Raw genomic sequence first — 18,755 nt, 5'->3', positions numbered from 1 at the left:
CAGAAACAAACTCATAGGTACAGAAAACATTTTGATTGTTGCCAGCTGGGAAGGAGTTTGAGGGGATAGAAAAAAGGAAAGGGATTAAGAAGTACAGATCGGTAGTTACAAAATAGTCATAGGAATGTAAAGTAGAGCATAAGAAATATAGTCAATAATATTGTAATAACTATGTGTGGTATCAGGTGGGTTCTAGATTTATCGGGGTGATCACTTTGTAAGTTAGTTAATATCTAATCGTTTTGCTGTATACCTAATATAAATATAAATATAAAACTGTATGTCAACTATAATTTAAAAAAATTTTTTTTAAATCTTATTCCAGAAATGTAAAAAAAAAAGTATCTATATTGTGTCTATATTTTATCTTCCATCTCTAACATATGAAAAATAACCCCTACCATGTCCAAAGACTCCTGCATGCCACAGCTTGTTTTTGGAACAGACCGATGCTGATCAGGCTATAGATTCTTCCTTTTTCCATTTAAATAGGTCAACCATTCACTTCTTATACACCTCAGAAAACAAGTGATATTCACACTACAAGCTATATTTTCTAAGGAAGAATTTTCTGTAACTTTCAAGACTCTTGGGTTCATCTGTGTCCCCTTACCCACTAACAATGGAAAGAAATATTTACTCTACCTGGTATTTGTGCCAGTTAATGTATTTTGATTATAAGCACCAAAAACCAACTCTGGAAATATTTGCCCAAAAGAGGACTATACTGGAAGGGTCCTAGGGGTTGGCTCAAAGAATCCAGGGAGGCCTGAGCAAGCAGTCTCCGGAAGAACAGGTGCCAGGCAGCTCTAAGAAGCTGCACCGTGGAAACTATGATGTGCCATTGTAAGGCACTGTGTCCTGGATCTTAGTCTGATCGGCATAGCTCAGGCCACAAGTCCATCCCTAGGATCAGGGGATACTATGAAGACGAGACCTACAGTTGTAGAGAATCTCTTTGTTCTAGGTTCATTTGCCTTCTGCACAGCGTCTATGTTTATATGAGACAATAATAAAAGTTTAAATCTGACTCCCAGGTAAATGCAAGCACACCATCCTAACAGTCTTCTGACCTGAATTCATTTCACCCAATTCATAACACCTGAAACAAGACACATAAAATCTCCCCCAAACCTTCCATTCAAAAAACAAAAAACAAAACCCCACAAAACATAACACTCATACAACAATGGCAGCCCAAATAAGGCAAGGAAGATTTCCCAAAGCCCTTAACAATAATAAACATCCATGGGTACTCACCATAGGCCAAGCACTGTGCTAAGAAGTACACACTGTCTCACTGAATCCTCACCACGTTATGAGGTTGTTAATACTACAACTCCCGTTGTACAGTTAGGGAAATTGAGGCCAAGAGCTTCATCATAAGTGGCAGAGCTGGGATCCAAACCCAGGGAGTTTGCTGTTTGGACCCTTAATTATACATTGCCTTCATAGTGGTGGTCTCCACACATCCCCTTCCATCCCTGTAGCTCAAGTTTTTCCCCTACGACCATGTTCTGTTGGAAGCTGCCCTGGGCCCAGGCTGGTGTGGCTCAGCAGTTAGAGCATTGCCCGTTAGAGCAACTGAACCAATGAGTCATGTGTTCAATTGCGGTCAAGGGCACGTACCTCAGTTGCAGTTTGTCCCCGGTCCTGGTTGGGGTCGTGGAGGAGGCAACCAGTTTCTCTCTCCCACTGTCTGAAAATAAATGGAAAAATAACCTCGGGTGAGGATTTAAAAAAAAAAAAAAAAAGCAGCAGCTGCCCTGGAACCTGAATTTCCAGGTAGAAATAGAACAGTTAGTGTCTGTCATCTTACCAGAAACTCAAGGAATTGATGAAAAGATCTAAATAAGATTTGTGAGAATAACAAATTATTTTACACCACATGTCTTTATTTATTTATTTATTTATTTATTTTCTGGCCTCTGGAAAAGTACCTTGTTCCTCTTTTCTGAGTATTATTTAGTCACAGGATATTACACACTAGGGAGATAACTGTCCAGATTGTAACTAAGCTTAATGGCAAATATCTCATTCAGAAGGGATGTCCGACACCAACACCAGAGCAGAGAACAGGAGGCTGCGAGTCACTTCCAAGTGCTCTGGAATAACCCAGCTACTTCCTGCTTTATCACCTGTGTTCCCCCTTCCCGCCAAGAGTTCCTATGTAAATGATTCATAGTAACAAACACCTTCTGGACCAACTTGTATCCACGTGAGCAGAGGATTCCTACCCAGGGTGTTTGTGTCAGGGTTTGAACTTTAACCTCCAAAACACATGTTGGTTTAAACTTGAAGTTTTTTACTTTTTACATGGAGAAATTAAAACTGTTTTTAGGAGTTGAAATTTAACCTTCTTTATTAACTGGCAAAGGAAGGAATTATCACATACATGTGTGTATGTGTTTTCATTTTTAAAAATAAATAGGAGCTATTACATGTAAAAGTGGTAACAGGAGCTATTTCGGAAGTGAGGATGATGAGATTATGGATTTTTTTTTTTATATATAGTTGCATATTTTCCACAAAGACTATATATTACTTTTACAACAGATAAGAGATGAAGACAAAGAAGAAAAAAGGTGAAGACTCACATTTAACCATTCCTATATGACAGTTATAAAAATTTTGAAAAAAGCAAGGGATAAATCTTGATGTCCTACTAGAACAAATTCAAACTGGGATCTAATAAAATGCCCTACAACCCAGCCACATCATCAAAAACCCACTCACCCTTTACCTAGAATTCCCTTCATCCTTCCCTCACCCTGGAAATTTCTGGTAATTAGTCCAGTCTAGGTTAAAAGCCCAGCGCTTGCTTATATTCACTTGAACAATGGCCACCACAAAGACTCTCGGCCAGGCCTTTTATTTTTCTGGCCTTGTATTGTTTCCTGTCTCTAACACACCACATACATAATCACACTCACTTTGTATTCTATAAAATTCTCCCGGTTAATTTTAATCAATATCTTACATCATTTTCAATGAGCAGTCATAGCAGACATGGTTCTTCTAGGCCTCCTTGTGCACCAGAAATACACGACTTCAAATAGCCCTGGCCGGTTTGGCTCAGTGGCTGGAGCATCAGCCCACACACCAAAGGGTCTCAGGTTCGATTCCTGGTCAAGGGCATGTACCAGGGTTGCAGGTTTGATCGTCGGCCCTGGCCGGGGTCCTGCAGGAGCCAATCAATCGATGTATCTCTCTCACATCATTGTTTCTCTCTCTCCCTTTCTCTCGCTTTCTCCCCCTCTTCCTTCTCCCTCCCTCCCTTCCACTCTATTGAAAAATCAATGAAAAAATATCCTCGGGTGAGGATTTACAAAAAAAATAAAAAAAGACTCTTCAATCAAATTAAGTAAATAACTTATGACTGCTCAGTGTTTAGCACTATGTTAAGTAAGCATCACAGGAGATATAAAAGAAATATTAGATTTATAATCTGCATTCAAAACATTTAAATTCACTGATTCATTCATTTAGAAGAACATCTAGACTTTTAATATCTGGTTTACAGACTAATGAGGAGTGGTAGTGGGGGGAGAGGAAGAAACACAAATAGAAAGTTAAATAGCAATGTTAGTGTTTTGTGTGTAATCAATGACGTTCAGCAGGGAAAAAATGTTAAAAGATGTTTAAAATTATAAGATCATTTTTAAGATTTCACAAGGTAGATGGTGTGGCCTGAACACAAAAAATTAAGAGGAGGGCCCTAGCTGGTGTGACTTGGCTGGGCATCCTTCCATGCACCAAAAAGTTACCAGTTCAATTCCCAGTCAGGACACATGCCTGGGTTGTGGGTTTGATCCCCAGTAGAAGGTGTGTTTCTCACATTGATGTGTCTCTCCCCAACCTCCCTAAAAATCAATTAAAACATATTTTCTTTTTTTTAAATTTTATTGTTGACAGCATTACAGATGTCCCCTATTTTTATCCCTTAGTCCTCCCACCCATCTCATACCCCACCCCAGTCTTTCACCTGTCTGTTGTCTGTGTCCATGGGTCATGCATATAAGTTCTTTGATTATTCTCTTCTTGCCCTCCTTCCCACCTTCCCTCTGACATCTGTCCATCTGTTTCATGATTCCATGTCTGTGATCGTGTTTTGTTCATCAGTTTTTGTTCCTCAGATTCCACATATAAGTGAGATCATGTGATATTCATCTTTCTCTGACTGGCTTATTTTTCTTAGCATAATAATCTCCATGTCCACCTACGCTGTCTCAAAGGGTAAGAGATCCTTCTTTTTTTTTTTTTTACAGCTGCATAGTACTCCATTGTGTAAATGACCACAGCTTTTTTATCCACTCATCTACTGATGGGCACTTGGGCTGCTGCTATGAACAAAGGGGTGCATGTATTCTTTCTGATTGGTGTTTAAAGCTTCCTGATAATATATTCCTGAAAGTGGGTCAAATGGCAGTTCAATTTTTAATTTTTTGAGGAATCTCCATATTGTTTTCCATAGTGGCTGCACCAGTCTGCATTCCCATCAGCAGTGCACTAGAGTTCCCTTTTCTGCACATCCTCACCAGCACTTATCATTTGTTGATTTGTTAATGGTAGGCATTCTGACAGGTATAAGGTGATACCTCATTATATTTTTAATTCCCATCTCCCTAATGATTAGCAACAATGAGCATTTTTTTCATATGCCTGTTAATCATCTATATGTCCTCTTTGGAGACGTGTCTATTCAGGGCTTCTGCCCATTTTTTAAAATTGAATTCTTGTCTTCCTCTTGTTAAGTTGTATGAGTTCTTTGTATATTTTGGAAATTAACTCCTAATCAGGTGTATCATTGGTGAATTTGTTCTCCCATGCCATGGGTTCCCTTTGCATTTTGATGATGGTTTCTTTTGCTGTGCAGAAGCTGCTTTAGTTTGATGTAGTCCCATTTGCTTATTTTTTTCCTTTGTTTCTCTTGCCCTAGGAGATGTATCAGTGAAAATTCTGCTACACGAGATGTCTGAGATTTGATTGCCTATATTTTCTTCTAGGATTTTTATGGTTTCGTGACTTACATTTAAGTCTTTTAACCATTTTGAGTTTATTCTTGTGAATGGTGTTAAGTTGGTGGTCTAGTTTAATATTTTCTGCATGAAGCTATCCAATCTTCCCAACACCATTTGTTGAAGAGACTGTCTTTACGCCACTGAATGCTCTCACCTCCTCTGTCAAATATTAATTGACCATAATGGTGTGGGTCAATTTCTGGGTTTTCTGTTCTTTTCCATTGATCTATATGCCTGGTCTTGTGCCAGTACCAGGCTGTTTTGATTACAGTGTTTTGTAGTATATTTTGATATCCAATGTTGTAATCCCTCCAACTTTGTTCTTCTTTCTCAAGATTGCTGCAGCTATTCAAGGTCTTTTTTGGTTCCACATAAATTTTTGGAATATTTGTTCTAGTTCTGTGAAATATGCCATTGGTATTTTAATAGGAATTGTTGAATCTATAGATTGCTTTGGGTAGTATGGACACTTTAATGATGTTAATTCTTCCAATCCATGAACATGGTGTATTCTTCCACTTGTTTGCATCTTTCACTATTTCCGTTTTCAGTGTCCTGTAAAAATACAGGTCTTTTACCTCCTTGGTTAAGCTTATTCCTAGGTATCATATTTGTTGTTGTTGTTGCAAAGATGAACGGTATTTTTTTTTTAAGTTTCTTTTTCTGAGAGTTCATTATTGGTGTATAAAAATGCTGTTGATTTCAGATATTAATTTTGTGTCCTGCTACATTGCTGAATTCATTTACTAAATATAGTAGCACTTTGGTTGAGTCTTTAGAGTTTTCTTTTTTTTTTTTTTTTTATCCTCAATCGAGGACATTTTTCCATTTTTTGTGATCAGGTAGAGTGGGAGGGAGAGAGAGGAACAGAGAGAGAGAGAGAAACATCGATGTGAAAGGGACACATCGAGTGGCTGCCACCCGCACAACCGACCAGGGCCGGGGACAAACTGCAACCGAGGTACATGCCCTTAGCGGGAACCGAACCCAGGTCTCTCAGGACCGCAGGCCGACGCTCTAAACACTGAGCCAAACAGGCCAGGGCTTTAGAGTTTTCTATACATGCACAATATCATGCCATCTGTGAATAATGACAGTTTTACTTCCTCTTTTCCAATTTGGATACCTTCCATTTTTTTCTTCTCATCTGATTGCTGTGGCAAGTACTTCCAGTATAATGTTGAATAAGAGTAGTGAACGTGGACAACCCTGTCTTATTCCTGTTCTTAAGGGAAATGTTTTTAGTTTTCGCCCATTGAGTATCATGTTGGCTATGGGGTTGTCATATTAGGTCATTAGTATGTTGTGGTATGTTACCTCTATTTCCACTTTGCTGAGAGTTTTTATCATAAGGCTGTTGGATTTTATTAAGTGATTTTCTGCATCTATTGATATGGTCATGTGGTTTTTATCCATTTTGCTTATGTGCTGTATCACATTACTTGGTAGTATGTTTTGAAGTCAGGAAGTGCGAGGCCTCCAACTTAGTCCTTTTTTCAAGATTGTTTTGGCTACTTTGTATCCCTTGAGATTTCATATGCATTTTTGGATTTTTTTCCCTATTTCTGTAAAAAATATCCTCTAACTATTCTAAATCTTTGTACTCAGATGCAGTTAAATTACTCAGAAAGAACACCTGAAACCTATATAATTTTATTAACCAATGTCAACCCAATAAATTCAGTTAAAATTTTTCAAAAAAATTAGTCTGGGACTCTGGTTCTTAATAGAAGACGTGTATGTGCTCCCTGGAGGACATCTGGCACTGTCTAGAGACATTTCTGACTATCACTGAGGAGGCATACTGGCATCTAGTGTATTGAGACCAGAACATCCTAAAATGCACAGAGATCTCCTTACAACAAAGAATACCTAGTCAAATGTCTACAATGCTGAGACTGAGAAATCATGATCTGAGGGCTAACTACTCCCCACTACTAAGGAAGGCTAGTTCTGAGTGCTCTACCCAATACCCTGTAAATGATTACCTTTTTTTCAGTCTGGCTGATGGTATGAATGCCAAGCATTGTTCTTTTTAATCCTTTCAGGTGGTTCTTTCCTCACACACAAACTGATCAGAATTCTGCTGAGTACTTAAGGGGGACCCTCTGCAGATCTGTGGAATTCTCTTTGTGCGGTTCTCTTTTCTCCACTAGTATGTCTCCCCAACTTCTCAGGTCTGAAACCCTTCTACCTCTAGTCACCTCCCTGAGTTGCATCCAAAACTCTCTCAAGACTGTCAATGAGGCAATTGGAGGGCTCACCTTGTGGATTTACCTGACTCTTAAAAATCACTGTCCTGCCCTGGCCAGTTTGGCTCAGCGGTTGAGCATCGGCCCGCAGACCAGAGAGCCCCGGGTTCGGTTCCCGCTAGGGGCACATACCAGACACACACACACACACAAATCACTGTCCATTGCTGCCCGATTTCTTTTTTAAAATTTGAAAACCATCTTATATATTTTGTCCATTTTGTATTTTTGTTGTTATTTCAGGCAAGAGAGTAAATTCATCTTGGCCAGAAGCCAAGGTTTAAACTGTACATTTCAATTTTTTTATGTTTATAAATTAGAAAGTATTTCATGTTCAGTATAAAAATCTAGAAGTACTGCAATACTTGGGAGGTACTCTTCTGGACTATGTAAATTTAGAAATACTCGTGTACATATACTTACTTAGATATATGTATGATTTTTAGAAATTGGGTTATGCCATAAATTTTAAACATCATTTAATAGCTACATAAAATGAAAAAGGCATATGAAAACAACTAACAACTTAAGCCTACCAGGTTGCCATAAATTAAATAAATGGTACACAGTATTAAGTATTATTAATAATACTATTGATTTTCATAATAATAAATGCTGTAGAGAGCTATAAACGTACCAAAATGATGAAAAGTGTTGTAGAGGATATAAGAAATCAGAAGTCTTGTTGCCACATTGCTCTCCAAAGTGGTATTTCTGGAAGAGGTGAAGACATGCATATTCCATGACCCATAATTACACTTCTGGGAATTTATCCCAGAAAAAGTCCTATATAAATACAGAGATGGCTAACGTAGATTTACAGTTGTTCATATGAAAAATATAATAATTAATAAATAATATAAATATTAAATAATAATATGAGTAAACTCAGTGTTTCATGTACTTACAACTGTAAATCTACTTTTGCCCATCCCTATAGACCAAAATACAGGTAAAAAGTACAATACTGTTTACAGGATCAAAAAGTTGTAAACAGTCTGAATGTCCACTATCAGAAGACTAGATAATTATAGAATATTAATTCAGTAAAAACTGTACAATAGTTGAAGTAGATATCTGTACCGGCATGAGAAAATCTTGAAAATATATGATAATAATGTACAACAGATATCATTTGTAAAAAATGTAAAGCATTAAAATAGTTCTCTATGTTCTTAATGGAAAATACAGAATGATGGGTGGGAAGAAGAATTAACACGTGCCAACTTCAGGACTGCTGGCAAAGGGAGGGATTAAAATGGAGAAAGCCTTCAATCATGTCTCTAGTGTTTTATTTCTTACAGAAAGTAAAGAACTGATATATAAAACAAAAGGCAAATTGCTGACATTTCTTAAATCTAGGGAGAGAAAATATGAGTATATATATTATTCTCACTATTTTTTTCATGTTTCATTATTTTATAATTAATAATATGATAGAAAGTTTAAACAAAATAATATTACATTGCGGCACATCCTACAACTGCACACAATGGTCCTTTCCAGGATGCACTTTACTTAACCGTCCTCTTCATCTGGTTTTAAGCAAATAGAGCAAAAAATTGTTTTTAAAGCAAATAATGTAGTAACTCCCCTAAGTTAACATTTTAATTTGGGAATACAGAGGAAAGGCTTATGTGTGTCAGGATTTGTTTTTAGGCTTAAATAAAAAGCACCTGGAATGAAAGGCAGACTAATGAACAGAGGCTAACACAGCAGACCAGTCTGGACAGAGAAATGCACCAACATGGAACTAACAGTACAACTTTCTTTACAGTTGATGTGAATCTATGTGCCAAGCACTTTATATAAATTATTTTTAGTCCTTGAAACAATCCTTAAATGTAGTAGTTAAACCTAGTGTTACTGATAAAGAAACTTGAGCTCACTAAGGTTAAGTAACTTGCCCAATACCACCAAGCTGATAAGTACTAGAGCCATACAGTTCAAACATTGTCAAGGTCCATGTTTTCCCTTCTCCATATTGCTGAGGCCCCAGAGGTGCACTGCACCTGCTACAACAGTATTTATTCATCTGGTTTAGAACTGTCTGGCCCTGCCCAATTTTTGAAATCTGACAAAATTTTGCTTCAGTTCCTTTAATCTTAAAATAACATTAATTGGCTGATACAATGTTTTCTGTGTGTTTCAATGTGATGGATTTTTCCTTTGGGTCTGTTTATTCAGTAAGTATAAGTGTCTCAAGGCAAATTCACTACAGATTTTGTTCTTAGTTAATAATAATGACCTAAAGTTTGGGAAAGAAAAAATAAGTTTGAAACTAACTCTTCATGGTGGCCAAAACCAAAGACTAAGGAAGACCACTGTGAAATTGCAGGGAACATGTGCCATTGTCGGGAGAAGTCAGTCTCACACTAAAGTGTTTTCTAATTTATAAAGCACTTCGCCTATTTTACCCCATTCGACTCTCACATCAGTTCAGTGAGTTAAGCAGAACTGAAAAAACAACTTTTATATTGTAACAGTATGTTTTCTCATGTTATCCTATTCCCACTTTACACATGAAGAAACAGACTCAGAGATGTCAACCTCCATAGCCTAGGTCATCCACTGGTAAATACCAAAGCTGGTACTATTTTCAGTGTGCCTGCATTCATCAAGAATTATCATTCATAAGCAAGCTAATGTCATGAGTAAATAAGCTAGTAGGAAAAAAGCACAGAATTTTCAAGGGTATAGCATTAAGCATTACTAATAATAGTACTGATTTTCGTAATAATGAAATGTTGTAGAGCTGAAAACACAAAAATGATGAAAATCAGGCTAGAAAGTAAACATAAATTTAAATATGTTTTTAATGATTTTTTTAGAGAGAGAGGAAGGGAGGGAAAGAGAGAAACATCCATGTGAGAGAGAAACGTCGATTGGCTGCCTCCTGCACGCCCCCAACTAGGGATTGAGCCTGAAACCTAGGCATGTGCCCCAACTTGGAATCGAACCAGGACCTCTCAGTCCATGGAGGACGCTCAATCCACTGAGCCACACCAGCAGGGCAGTAAACATAAATTTAGATGAATAGGTTATATTTGAAATGCCTATATTTCCCATATGACATTGATTCTAAAAGGTTTTTCGATTTTTAGTCTTTTTCATAACAAGCTATAAGCCCTCCATCCAGAAAAACACACCAGATATGAATTTTCCATATGATTTCAGGGATGTTGTGGATGTGTACCCCACTCTCAAGCCCACATGGACCTTCTAGAGGTCTGTAGGCTCCAGATTATGAACTCCAGCCCCATGTTTTCCAAAAGTTCCCTTGGGAAGAAAACATGTAAAAATAATTTCTTGGAGAACTTGTTCTCAACATCGGCCTTCAACTTCTCCAGTGGAGAATAATCAGTTAACCATCAAGGATTGCTGATGTAAAACTAAGCAATAAAAACTGTTCCTCACAAAAGGCAAACATGTACACAGATAACCATGATTCACATCTCATAATGTACAAGCAGAATTGTGTAGAAGGAAAAAAGCAGCAGCAAATACTTCAAAATGGGTCTGACAAAGATTTTCACGAGGGGCTAGTGGTTTAAGCTGGGTGACTTTTAAAATTGTGGTATGGGTATAACAGATATTTCAAAATCTTGACTTAAAAGCATATCCTAATATGTCTCTCATATTTCTGAAAATTATTCCTTTCAGAAACAACTTCCAATCAGTGAGAGTCATTTATAGGATGAGTTAATAGGCATGTAGCAGTAAAAAAATATATAGATAAAAAACTAAATGGGGTAAAAATCCAGATATAAACCTTAAAAGTCATCTAGTCCAATCTCCCCCATTCACAGATGAGAACACTGAGGCCGCATCTTCCGTATTCAGAAGACAAAGAACGATGCTATAAGCCCTCCACTCAAGCACAGGAAGAATATTAGGGAGTAAAACTAGATTTATAAATATTTAACATATGCATTTTCACTAGCATCCTAACTTGGTCCTTTTGACACGTGATCCCACATCACAAACAGTTCAAGCGATACTCCAGGGGAGGAGAGGACATACTACTAGCAGATGCTGGACAGCGGAATGCAACTCCTTTGATCACTTTCAGCATTCGACAGTCTGCAGGTTATGCTTACCTAGCTGAGTAGATTAATGGATTATATAATCTAGCTGATATCAAACCTATCTTCACCAAATGGTGAAGTAGATTTAAAAGATGCCTGCAAAGAAACAGGGTACTGAAAACATCTCTAAGCATAAGAAAATGGCAGCGCTGACATCTCCACTCCTAGTAGGAGTCTTCACCAGCTACATTAGAAAATAAAACAGGGGCAAATGTGACCACAAATTGGACATACAATTCAAAATTATCAAGACTATCAAATTACACTTTACACAGTCATTGACAATAGTGCCCTGTGTGTACATTGTCCCATGAGATGTTAAAGATATTATAAAATCCTTCTAACAGCACATTTTTGCTGGTAAAATAACAGCATCTCTCCTACCCTGCAAGACTGAGAATTGGACTGGAAACATTTAAAAGGAGCAAAGGAACCCTAAAACCTCAATTCCAATAGAAGGATGTGGTCAGAAAGGTCGATGAACTTCTATAATTCTTAAAGCAATTCAAACCCAGACACATTGAGCGTTAGAGATTAAAGTCAGCACTTAGAAGAAAAAGCAAGGAGTTCAAGATGTATGCGATTCCAGTGCACACCTAACGCCACCGCCGCTCTGTTCTCCACAGGCTCATAGTGCTGGGGGCCTCAGCAACAGGGTCTTTGACTGCAGTGACTGAGTCAGCATGAACGTGAACTTTCCTAATGGCTAGGAAAGGCCAGCCATTAGTAACATTTGTAGCTATGCAAAGTAACATAATAAGGGTAATCAAATATCATGCTTTGGCTAGTAAGCTGATCTAAACTGGGGATCATAAAGGAATGCTATCCCCCTCCTCTGCAAGAACACATTGAGCCTTCTGGCTGGTTCACTGTGAAAGGACGCACCAGGCACAGCCTCTGCTGGATTCCGGACATAATGCAGGAAAGGTATTCTGGTTCCTAAGAAAGTCATAAAGGTTTTTTTTTTAAGAACTATGTGAAATTTGTCCATAGCATTCACTTTCCAGAGTTAATTGGTCATGATGTGTTCTCTAAGAAGAGCCGCAGTGTAACTATTCTGAGGCATAAAAATAAATTTAAATAGCTGACTGCTTCACAAGCTGAGCAGATAAGTCTTAACTTTCTACTTAGGTTTGAGAGAGAGCTCAGGTCACTGCAAAGGGGAACATACTTAACTTTTCCCTTTTAAAAAACTCAAGAGTATTTAATTCTTTGGCACTCGGACCTATGCAAATTGCCAGCAGTATCAGTAACCAAGTTTCCTCAACATGCATCATTTAAGACCTTCTCAGTTATACGTGGGCCGAGAACTGCCCATTTTCTGCTTTACTAAGAAAAGAGCTAAAGTAAGACTGCGGCAGCTTCCAGGGTACAAGTATTCCGTTTCCGCCCACCTCAGAAACCACCGCCTGTGCTCCAAGGGAAGAAACAGGCTTATCTGCACACTGTTTATAAGGAAGCTGTCTTCATAAAAGTCTTCAACCTCTTCCCAAATTCAATAAAAACCATGAAGCAAGCTTTGAAGCAAGAGCACTATCTCCAAGTACATTTAGGTACTTAAAAATGTAGAAGAGCAAAAATAAAGACAGAGAATTTATTTCAATTTAGATATTTTCTTCAGACCTCAGATGCCTGAGTGTAACCTTCCCACAGCCTTGGTACTGATGCTATTTTCTATTACCATTTTTTGTGTGTTATGTATTGCTTTTTGTGTGTTACGGATCCCTTTAGCAAAAAGAGGAATTTGGCTTATCCACAATTAAATGTGGACTGGAAGAGCTGTTTCAGACGGAAAGAATCAGGCTCCGGAGCAACAATGCACATACATCCCAGACAGCACGGAAAGAGTATACTCAGCCTTTTCCTGAGATTGGCAAGCATTTCTAAAGGGAAAATTAAAGCCAAATTAAAAAACTGTTATCCAACCCAGAATAAACCAAAACAGTCCTTTCTTACCTAACAAGTACTGCTTAGGGACGTGGTTTTTAAAACAGAAAACATTAAGAGAGAATTAAGAATTATGTGACCCTTACACCCAGGTTTACTCTTTGCATTGATTAGGCAACATACAATCCCCAAAGCAAGAAATGCTCTGGAAAACAAACAAAAACACATGAGGGTGTTTATCTCAATTTAACAATCATATTTTTAAAAAAGCAAAGCAGCTCTAGAATCTGAGGCTAGATTATTGCTATTAACATAGGGAAAATGTTGCATACCTGCTTCTGTTGGTCTTATCAGCTGAGATTTGGAGGTCCAAGGAAACAAATCCAGAAGATTTAAGATTCGTCTCCCTGAACTGTGTCTGTTCTCAAATAATTCTCTGCCCAATTCAGTGTTTGACCAAAGAAAACAAGCAACCTCACACTGAAGTGTTCTGCCTACTACTACAGGTTTTAATCTAAAAAGAACTTAGTCTCAAGTACAAAGGCCAATTTGCAACATGGGTGTGGTTTGGAACTATAAAAAAAAAAAAAAATCAAGAGGCAAAATATAGATGTCATCGACATTTCTGTTGTATTATGACTGTGCTTAAAATATATCAGGATATTCACACTGTCCTTTAGATTCACTCAAGCAGGTTTTCTTCCTATGGAATGGGCTGCTCTAGGAGATATGTTTTGTTTTGTTTTTGTGGTACGTGCCCCTAGCAGGAAGCAAACCCAGGACTCTCTGGTCCGCAGGCCAATGCTCAACCACTGAGCCAAACTGGCCAGGGCTTGTATTTTTATAAATATTCCTTTGCCATTTTCATTTTGAAATTAGAAAATTGTGTTAAATGTTAAACAAACAAACAAAAGTACATCTTACTAAAATTTTTTAATTTTTTTTATAGTCACTGTACTAATTTCAAGCAAACGCACAAAATTGCCTTTGCATGGTAAGTTGAAACATTGTACAGAATTATACAGCCGTAGAGCTAGGAAGTGCCTCAAGGGGAATAGTCCCATTCTGCTCTTTAAGTGAGATAAGAACAAGTTCACTTATAAAATCTATAGTCTGTTTTCACTGACTGGTTAATTCTCTGAAGAGGATTATTCTTATGATAGCTCCATAAAAGTAAAGAATGAGTGTAATAAAACTGTTTCACAAAGTGAAAGAAAAAGTTAAGGGTTAGTATATTATAAGCCAGTTTAAAAAGGGAAGTGCATACGGTATAATTCCATTGAGAGGAAATCCTAGAAAATGCAAATTAGTGTATGGTGACAGAAAGGAGATCCACGGTCGCCTGAAACAGGGGTGGAAGGGAGGACGGACTGCAGAGGGAACATGAAGACACTTGGGGGGTAATGAAAATGTTTGCATCTTGATTATGGTGATGATTTTGTGGCTGTATCAAAAAATATTGACCAGTCCAATTTAAATGGGTACTGTCTTCTATGCCTAAATTATACCTCAATGATTGTTAAAAGTACGCACAAATGCATTTAATATTTAAAAAGCACCTGTATTAATTTGCATCTCTCTGATGATTAGTGCAAATTAAAATGATTATGAGGTATCACCTCACACCTGCCAGAATGGTTGCCATCAACAAATCACCAAACAACAAATGCTGGCGAGGATGTGGAGAAAAGGGGACTCTAGTACACTGCTGGTGGGAATGCAGACTGGTGCAGCCACTATGGAAAACAGTATGGTGTTTCCTCAAAAAATTAAAAATGCAACTGCCATTTGACCCAGCGATCCCACTTCTAGGAATATACCCCAAGAAGTCTGAAACCCCAATCAGAAAGAATATATGCACACCTATGTTCATAGCAGCACTATTTACAATAGCTAAGATCTGGAAACACAAGTGTCCTTCAGTAGAAGAGTGAATAAAAAAGCTGTAGTACATATACACAATGCAGTACTATGCAGCTGTAAGAAAGAAACATCTCTTACCCTTTGAAACAACATGGAGGGACCTGGAGAGTATTATGTTAAGTGAAATAAGCCAGTCAGAGAAGGACAAGTATCACATGATCTCACTTACTGGTGGAATACAGTGAACAAAATAAGCTGACAAATAAAATAGATCCAGAGACATGGAAGTAGGAAACAGACTGACAAACCTCAGAGGGAAGGAGGGGGGTGGAGTGGTAGGAAGAGATAAACCAAAAAACTGATATGTATAACCAATGGACACAGACAGCAGTGTGGTGAAGGGGGAGCACGTAGTGGGGAGGAGGGTATCAATGGGGGCTGGGGGGGGCATCTGTAATACTTTCGACAATAAAGAAACATTAATGAAGTAATAAAGTTTACTGTTGCTCTATATGGCCACAGGATGGTAGAACTAGGACCATTAAGCAGAAATATCAGGAGACAATTCTGCACCAATATAAGGAAACATATTCTGTCCAAGTGGTGCAACCGGGCTACCTCTGGGGCACTGAAGTTCTCCTCCCCGGGCCTGAGGTTACTCAGGCTCAAGATACACTTGAGGTACACACGATGTTGTCTTTGGGATTCCTACATAGACAGCTGGATGAAGTGACCATTAATGTTTCTTGCATCAAAAATTCCATTAGTTCGCCCTAGCCGGTTTGGCTCAGCAGTTAGAGCATCCGCCTGCGGTCCTGAGAGACCCGGGTTCGGTTCCCGCTAAGGGAACATACATTGGTTGCAGTTTGTCCCTGGCCCTGGTTGGTCGTGCGGATGGCATGTTGGTCGTGCGGATGGCAGCCACTCGATGTGTCCCTTTCGCATCGATGTTTCTCTTTCTCTCTTTCTCTCTCTCTCTCTCCCTCCCTCCCACTCTACCTGAACAAGAAATGAAAAAATGTCCTTGGGTGAGGATTTAAAAAAAAAAATTCCATTAGTTCAAGGAGGACCATTTACAGATGTTTGGGACCCTGCTGCTGTGCTGTGAAATTCTGCTAACCTCTTGACTGAAACGTATTTATTTGCCTTGTCTGATTTTCCCCAAAGACAACTTTGCAGGAAAAATCGGTGACGTACCCCATGCATCCTTTCAGAAAATGGATCCAGTGTAGTTATTTTCTGATTTTTAAAAAATATATAAAATGAAAATATTTGGAAAATAAAATTAAAATTGATCTTAAGCACAACATCCAGAAACAAGGACCGATTTGTGATGAGTTTCCAGTGTTTCTTCTATGCATATATGCAGGGATACACATTTTTTTCTAAAAGTTGGTATCTTTCAATATACAGGGTGGGGCAAAAGTAGGTTTACATTTGTTCATATGGAAAATAATATATTAATAAATAATAACACAAGAATAAACTGTTTTGTGTTCTCACAACTATAAACCTACTTTGTATAATTTTAGTTAACTTTAAGTAAGATATTTCCCATATCATTAAGCATTTTTTGAAGATGTGCCTTTCATGCTTCCTAGTGGTCCACGTTATGAGTATAGCATGATTTATTTAATAACAGTCATGTTGGTAGGTAAGGCGCTTTCCAGTGTTTTCCCTGGAGAAATAATGCTATCCATGAACATAGGTAATGGATGGGAAATTAGGGAACTTACAGCCCTGAATCCAACTTCTCTTAACATTTTATCCACTTCATTTTGTAACAGGCAGTGTTACTTTCCACTCTGCCAGGAAGTGTGGTAGACAGTTAAAATGTGCATATGGTGGCTGTCACCTTTGCTGACAATAGGTTTTTGTTTTTTTTCTTGAGTGTCTACTATGAAACTCAACAAAATTCCAGAGAAAATATACTGATTTGATCTCATTAACAACTATGTTATGCTGAGCCACTGATCAGGGCCAAGTGCATGGTGCAGTTGTAACAACTTGTTAAGGCAAAAATATTGCTTGAGCCACTACAAGTACTCAGTAAACCCTGAAAAATAATAATCAGATTCAAAGTAGCTTATGTAACTCAAAGTACTTGATAAAATAAAAACATTTAGAAAATGTTCTGTGATTGCACCTTTGGGAAGTGAGTCACATTGTTTTAAATCTCTGTAAACCCACATATACTTAATGGAGATTTGTTTGTAATAAATATTTCAACAATATTTAAATAATTTTTCTGTATCTTAAAAATAGTCCATTTCTCAAACTTCTAAAACGTCAGGGTAGCGATTACCTCTGAGAGTAGTAGCAACTGGAAGAAAGCAAGGAGGTTTCTGGGGTTCTGGTAATAATTTGGTTTCTTGCTAGAGGTGTTTATTTCAAGGGAGATTTTGTGAAAATTCACTGTTATACACTTAGGATTTTCATGTTTTCTGCTTGCATACTATACATCAATTAAAGATTCAAAAACACAAAAAACAAAGTTTACTCCCTTGACTCCAATATACTGTTAGGTAATCTGACAGGACATGAATTAACAATCTCAGTAAAAGATGAATAGCAAACCTCATCTCTCAAATCCTGGTTTTACTCACTTTAAATTAAACATTCTTAGCAATGTTCTTCTATTAACAACATCGTAAGAAAACAATGAATACACATGCCTTGCAGAGTTTGGGTGCACAGACATGATGAAGTCACTGAAGCTTAGTACTTGAAATCCATTCAGTAACTGGTTCTGGTGCCTACGACATCCCAGAGGCTGCAGGGCTTCTCTCCTGCTCCACAGATTTAAGGACAAAGTCATGGAGAAGAACTCGCAAACCACCTTGGAAAGACCAGCAGGTGACATGGGCTCTTTCCATCACTTAAATTCAGCTACCCATAAAAGTGAGTAGATTTCATACTTTAACACCTTGGAAACTGTTTCCTAGAATAAAAAGGTGTCAAAACTTGGCATAAATGTGCATTATGATAGATAAATGAGCAGAAAGATTGTTTTAAAGATTTTTAAAGGGCAGACCGGGCAGTTGGAAGGACAGGAACAAGCTGCACAGGCACGAAGGCACATGGCATGCAACGAGGGATGGAAAGCAAATGCCTGCTGAGGGAGTGCGCCTGTTTCACATCCTAAGGACTTGTTCCCAAATCTAAGTTACCAGAGAAGCAGGCACAACGTGAATTACCTCCCTTTGAGACTCACAGAGATAAGTGTTGCTGCAGCCCCGCCTGACACATCCATATACAAAAACCCTGACACAGCCCTGGCTGGTGTGCTCAGTGGTTAGAGCGTCAGCCCTTGCACCAAAGGGTCATGGGTTCAATTTCTGGTCAAGAGCACGTACCTGGGTTGCAGGTTCATTCTTTGGTCCCAGTTGGGGTGCGTGCTGGAGGCAACCAATCAATATGTGTCTCTGTCTCACTCTCACCAATGTCTCTGTCTCCGTCTCTCTCTCCCCCCGCCTCCTTCCCTTCCACTCTCTCTAAAAATCAATGGAAAAAAATATCCTTGGGTGAGGATTAAGAAAAAAATTAAGCCCTGGCTGGTTTGCTCAGCGGTTAGAGCGTCGGCCTGCGGTCCGGAGAGACCCAGGTTCGGTTCCCGCTAAGGGCACGTACCTCGGTTGCAGTTT

The 18,755-nt window shown here is 38.4% G+C and overlaps 1 protein-coding gene across 2 annotated transcripts in view; it reads right to left on the bottom strand.

Annotated features, from left to right (window-relative positions):
- The window catches only part of PLS1 (plastin 1), a 137,984-nt gene that overhangs the window by 95,569 nt on the left and 23,660 nt on the right, over positions 1-18,755 (bottom strand). The gene's annotated exons all lie outside the window — the stretch shown is intronic.

Source organism: Molossus molossus, unplaced genomic scaffold, assembly GCF_014108415.1.
Source record: "Molossus molossus isolate mMolMol1 unplaced genomic scaffold, mMolMol1.p scaffold_m16_p_5, whole genome shotgun sequence".
Taxonomy (NCBI): domain Eukaryota; kingdom Metazoa; phylum Chordata; class Mammalia; order Chiroptera; family Molossidae; genus Molossus; species Molossus molossus.
Note: the sequence above shows the minus strand (reverse complement) of the source record. Positions and strands in the feature narration are given on the sequence as shown.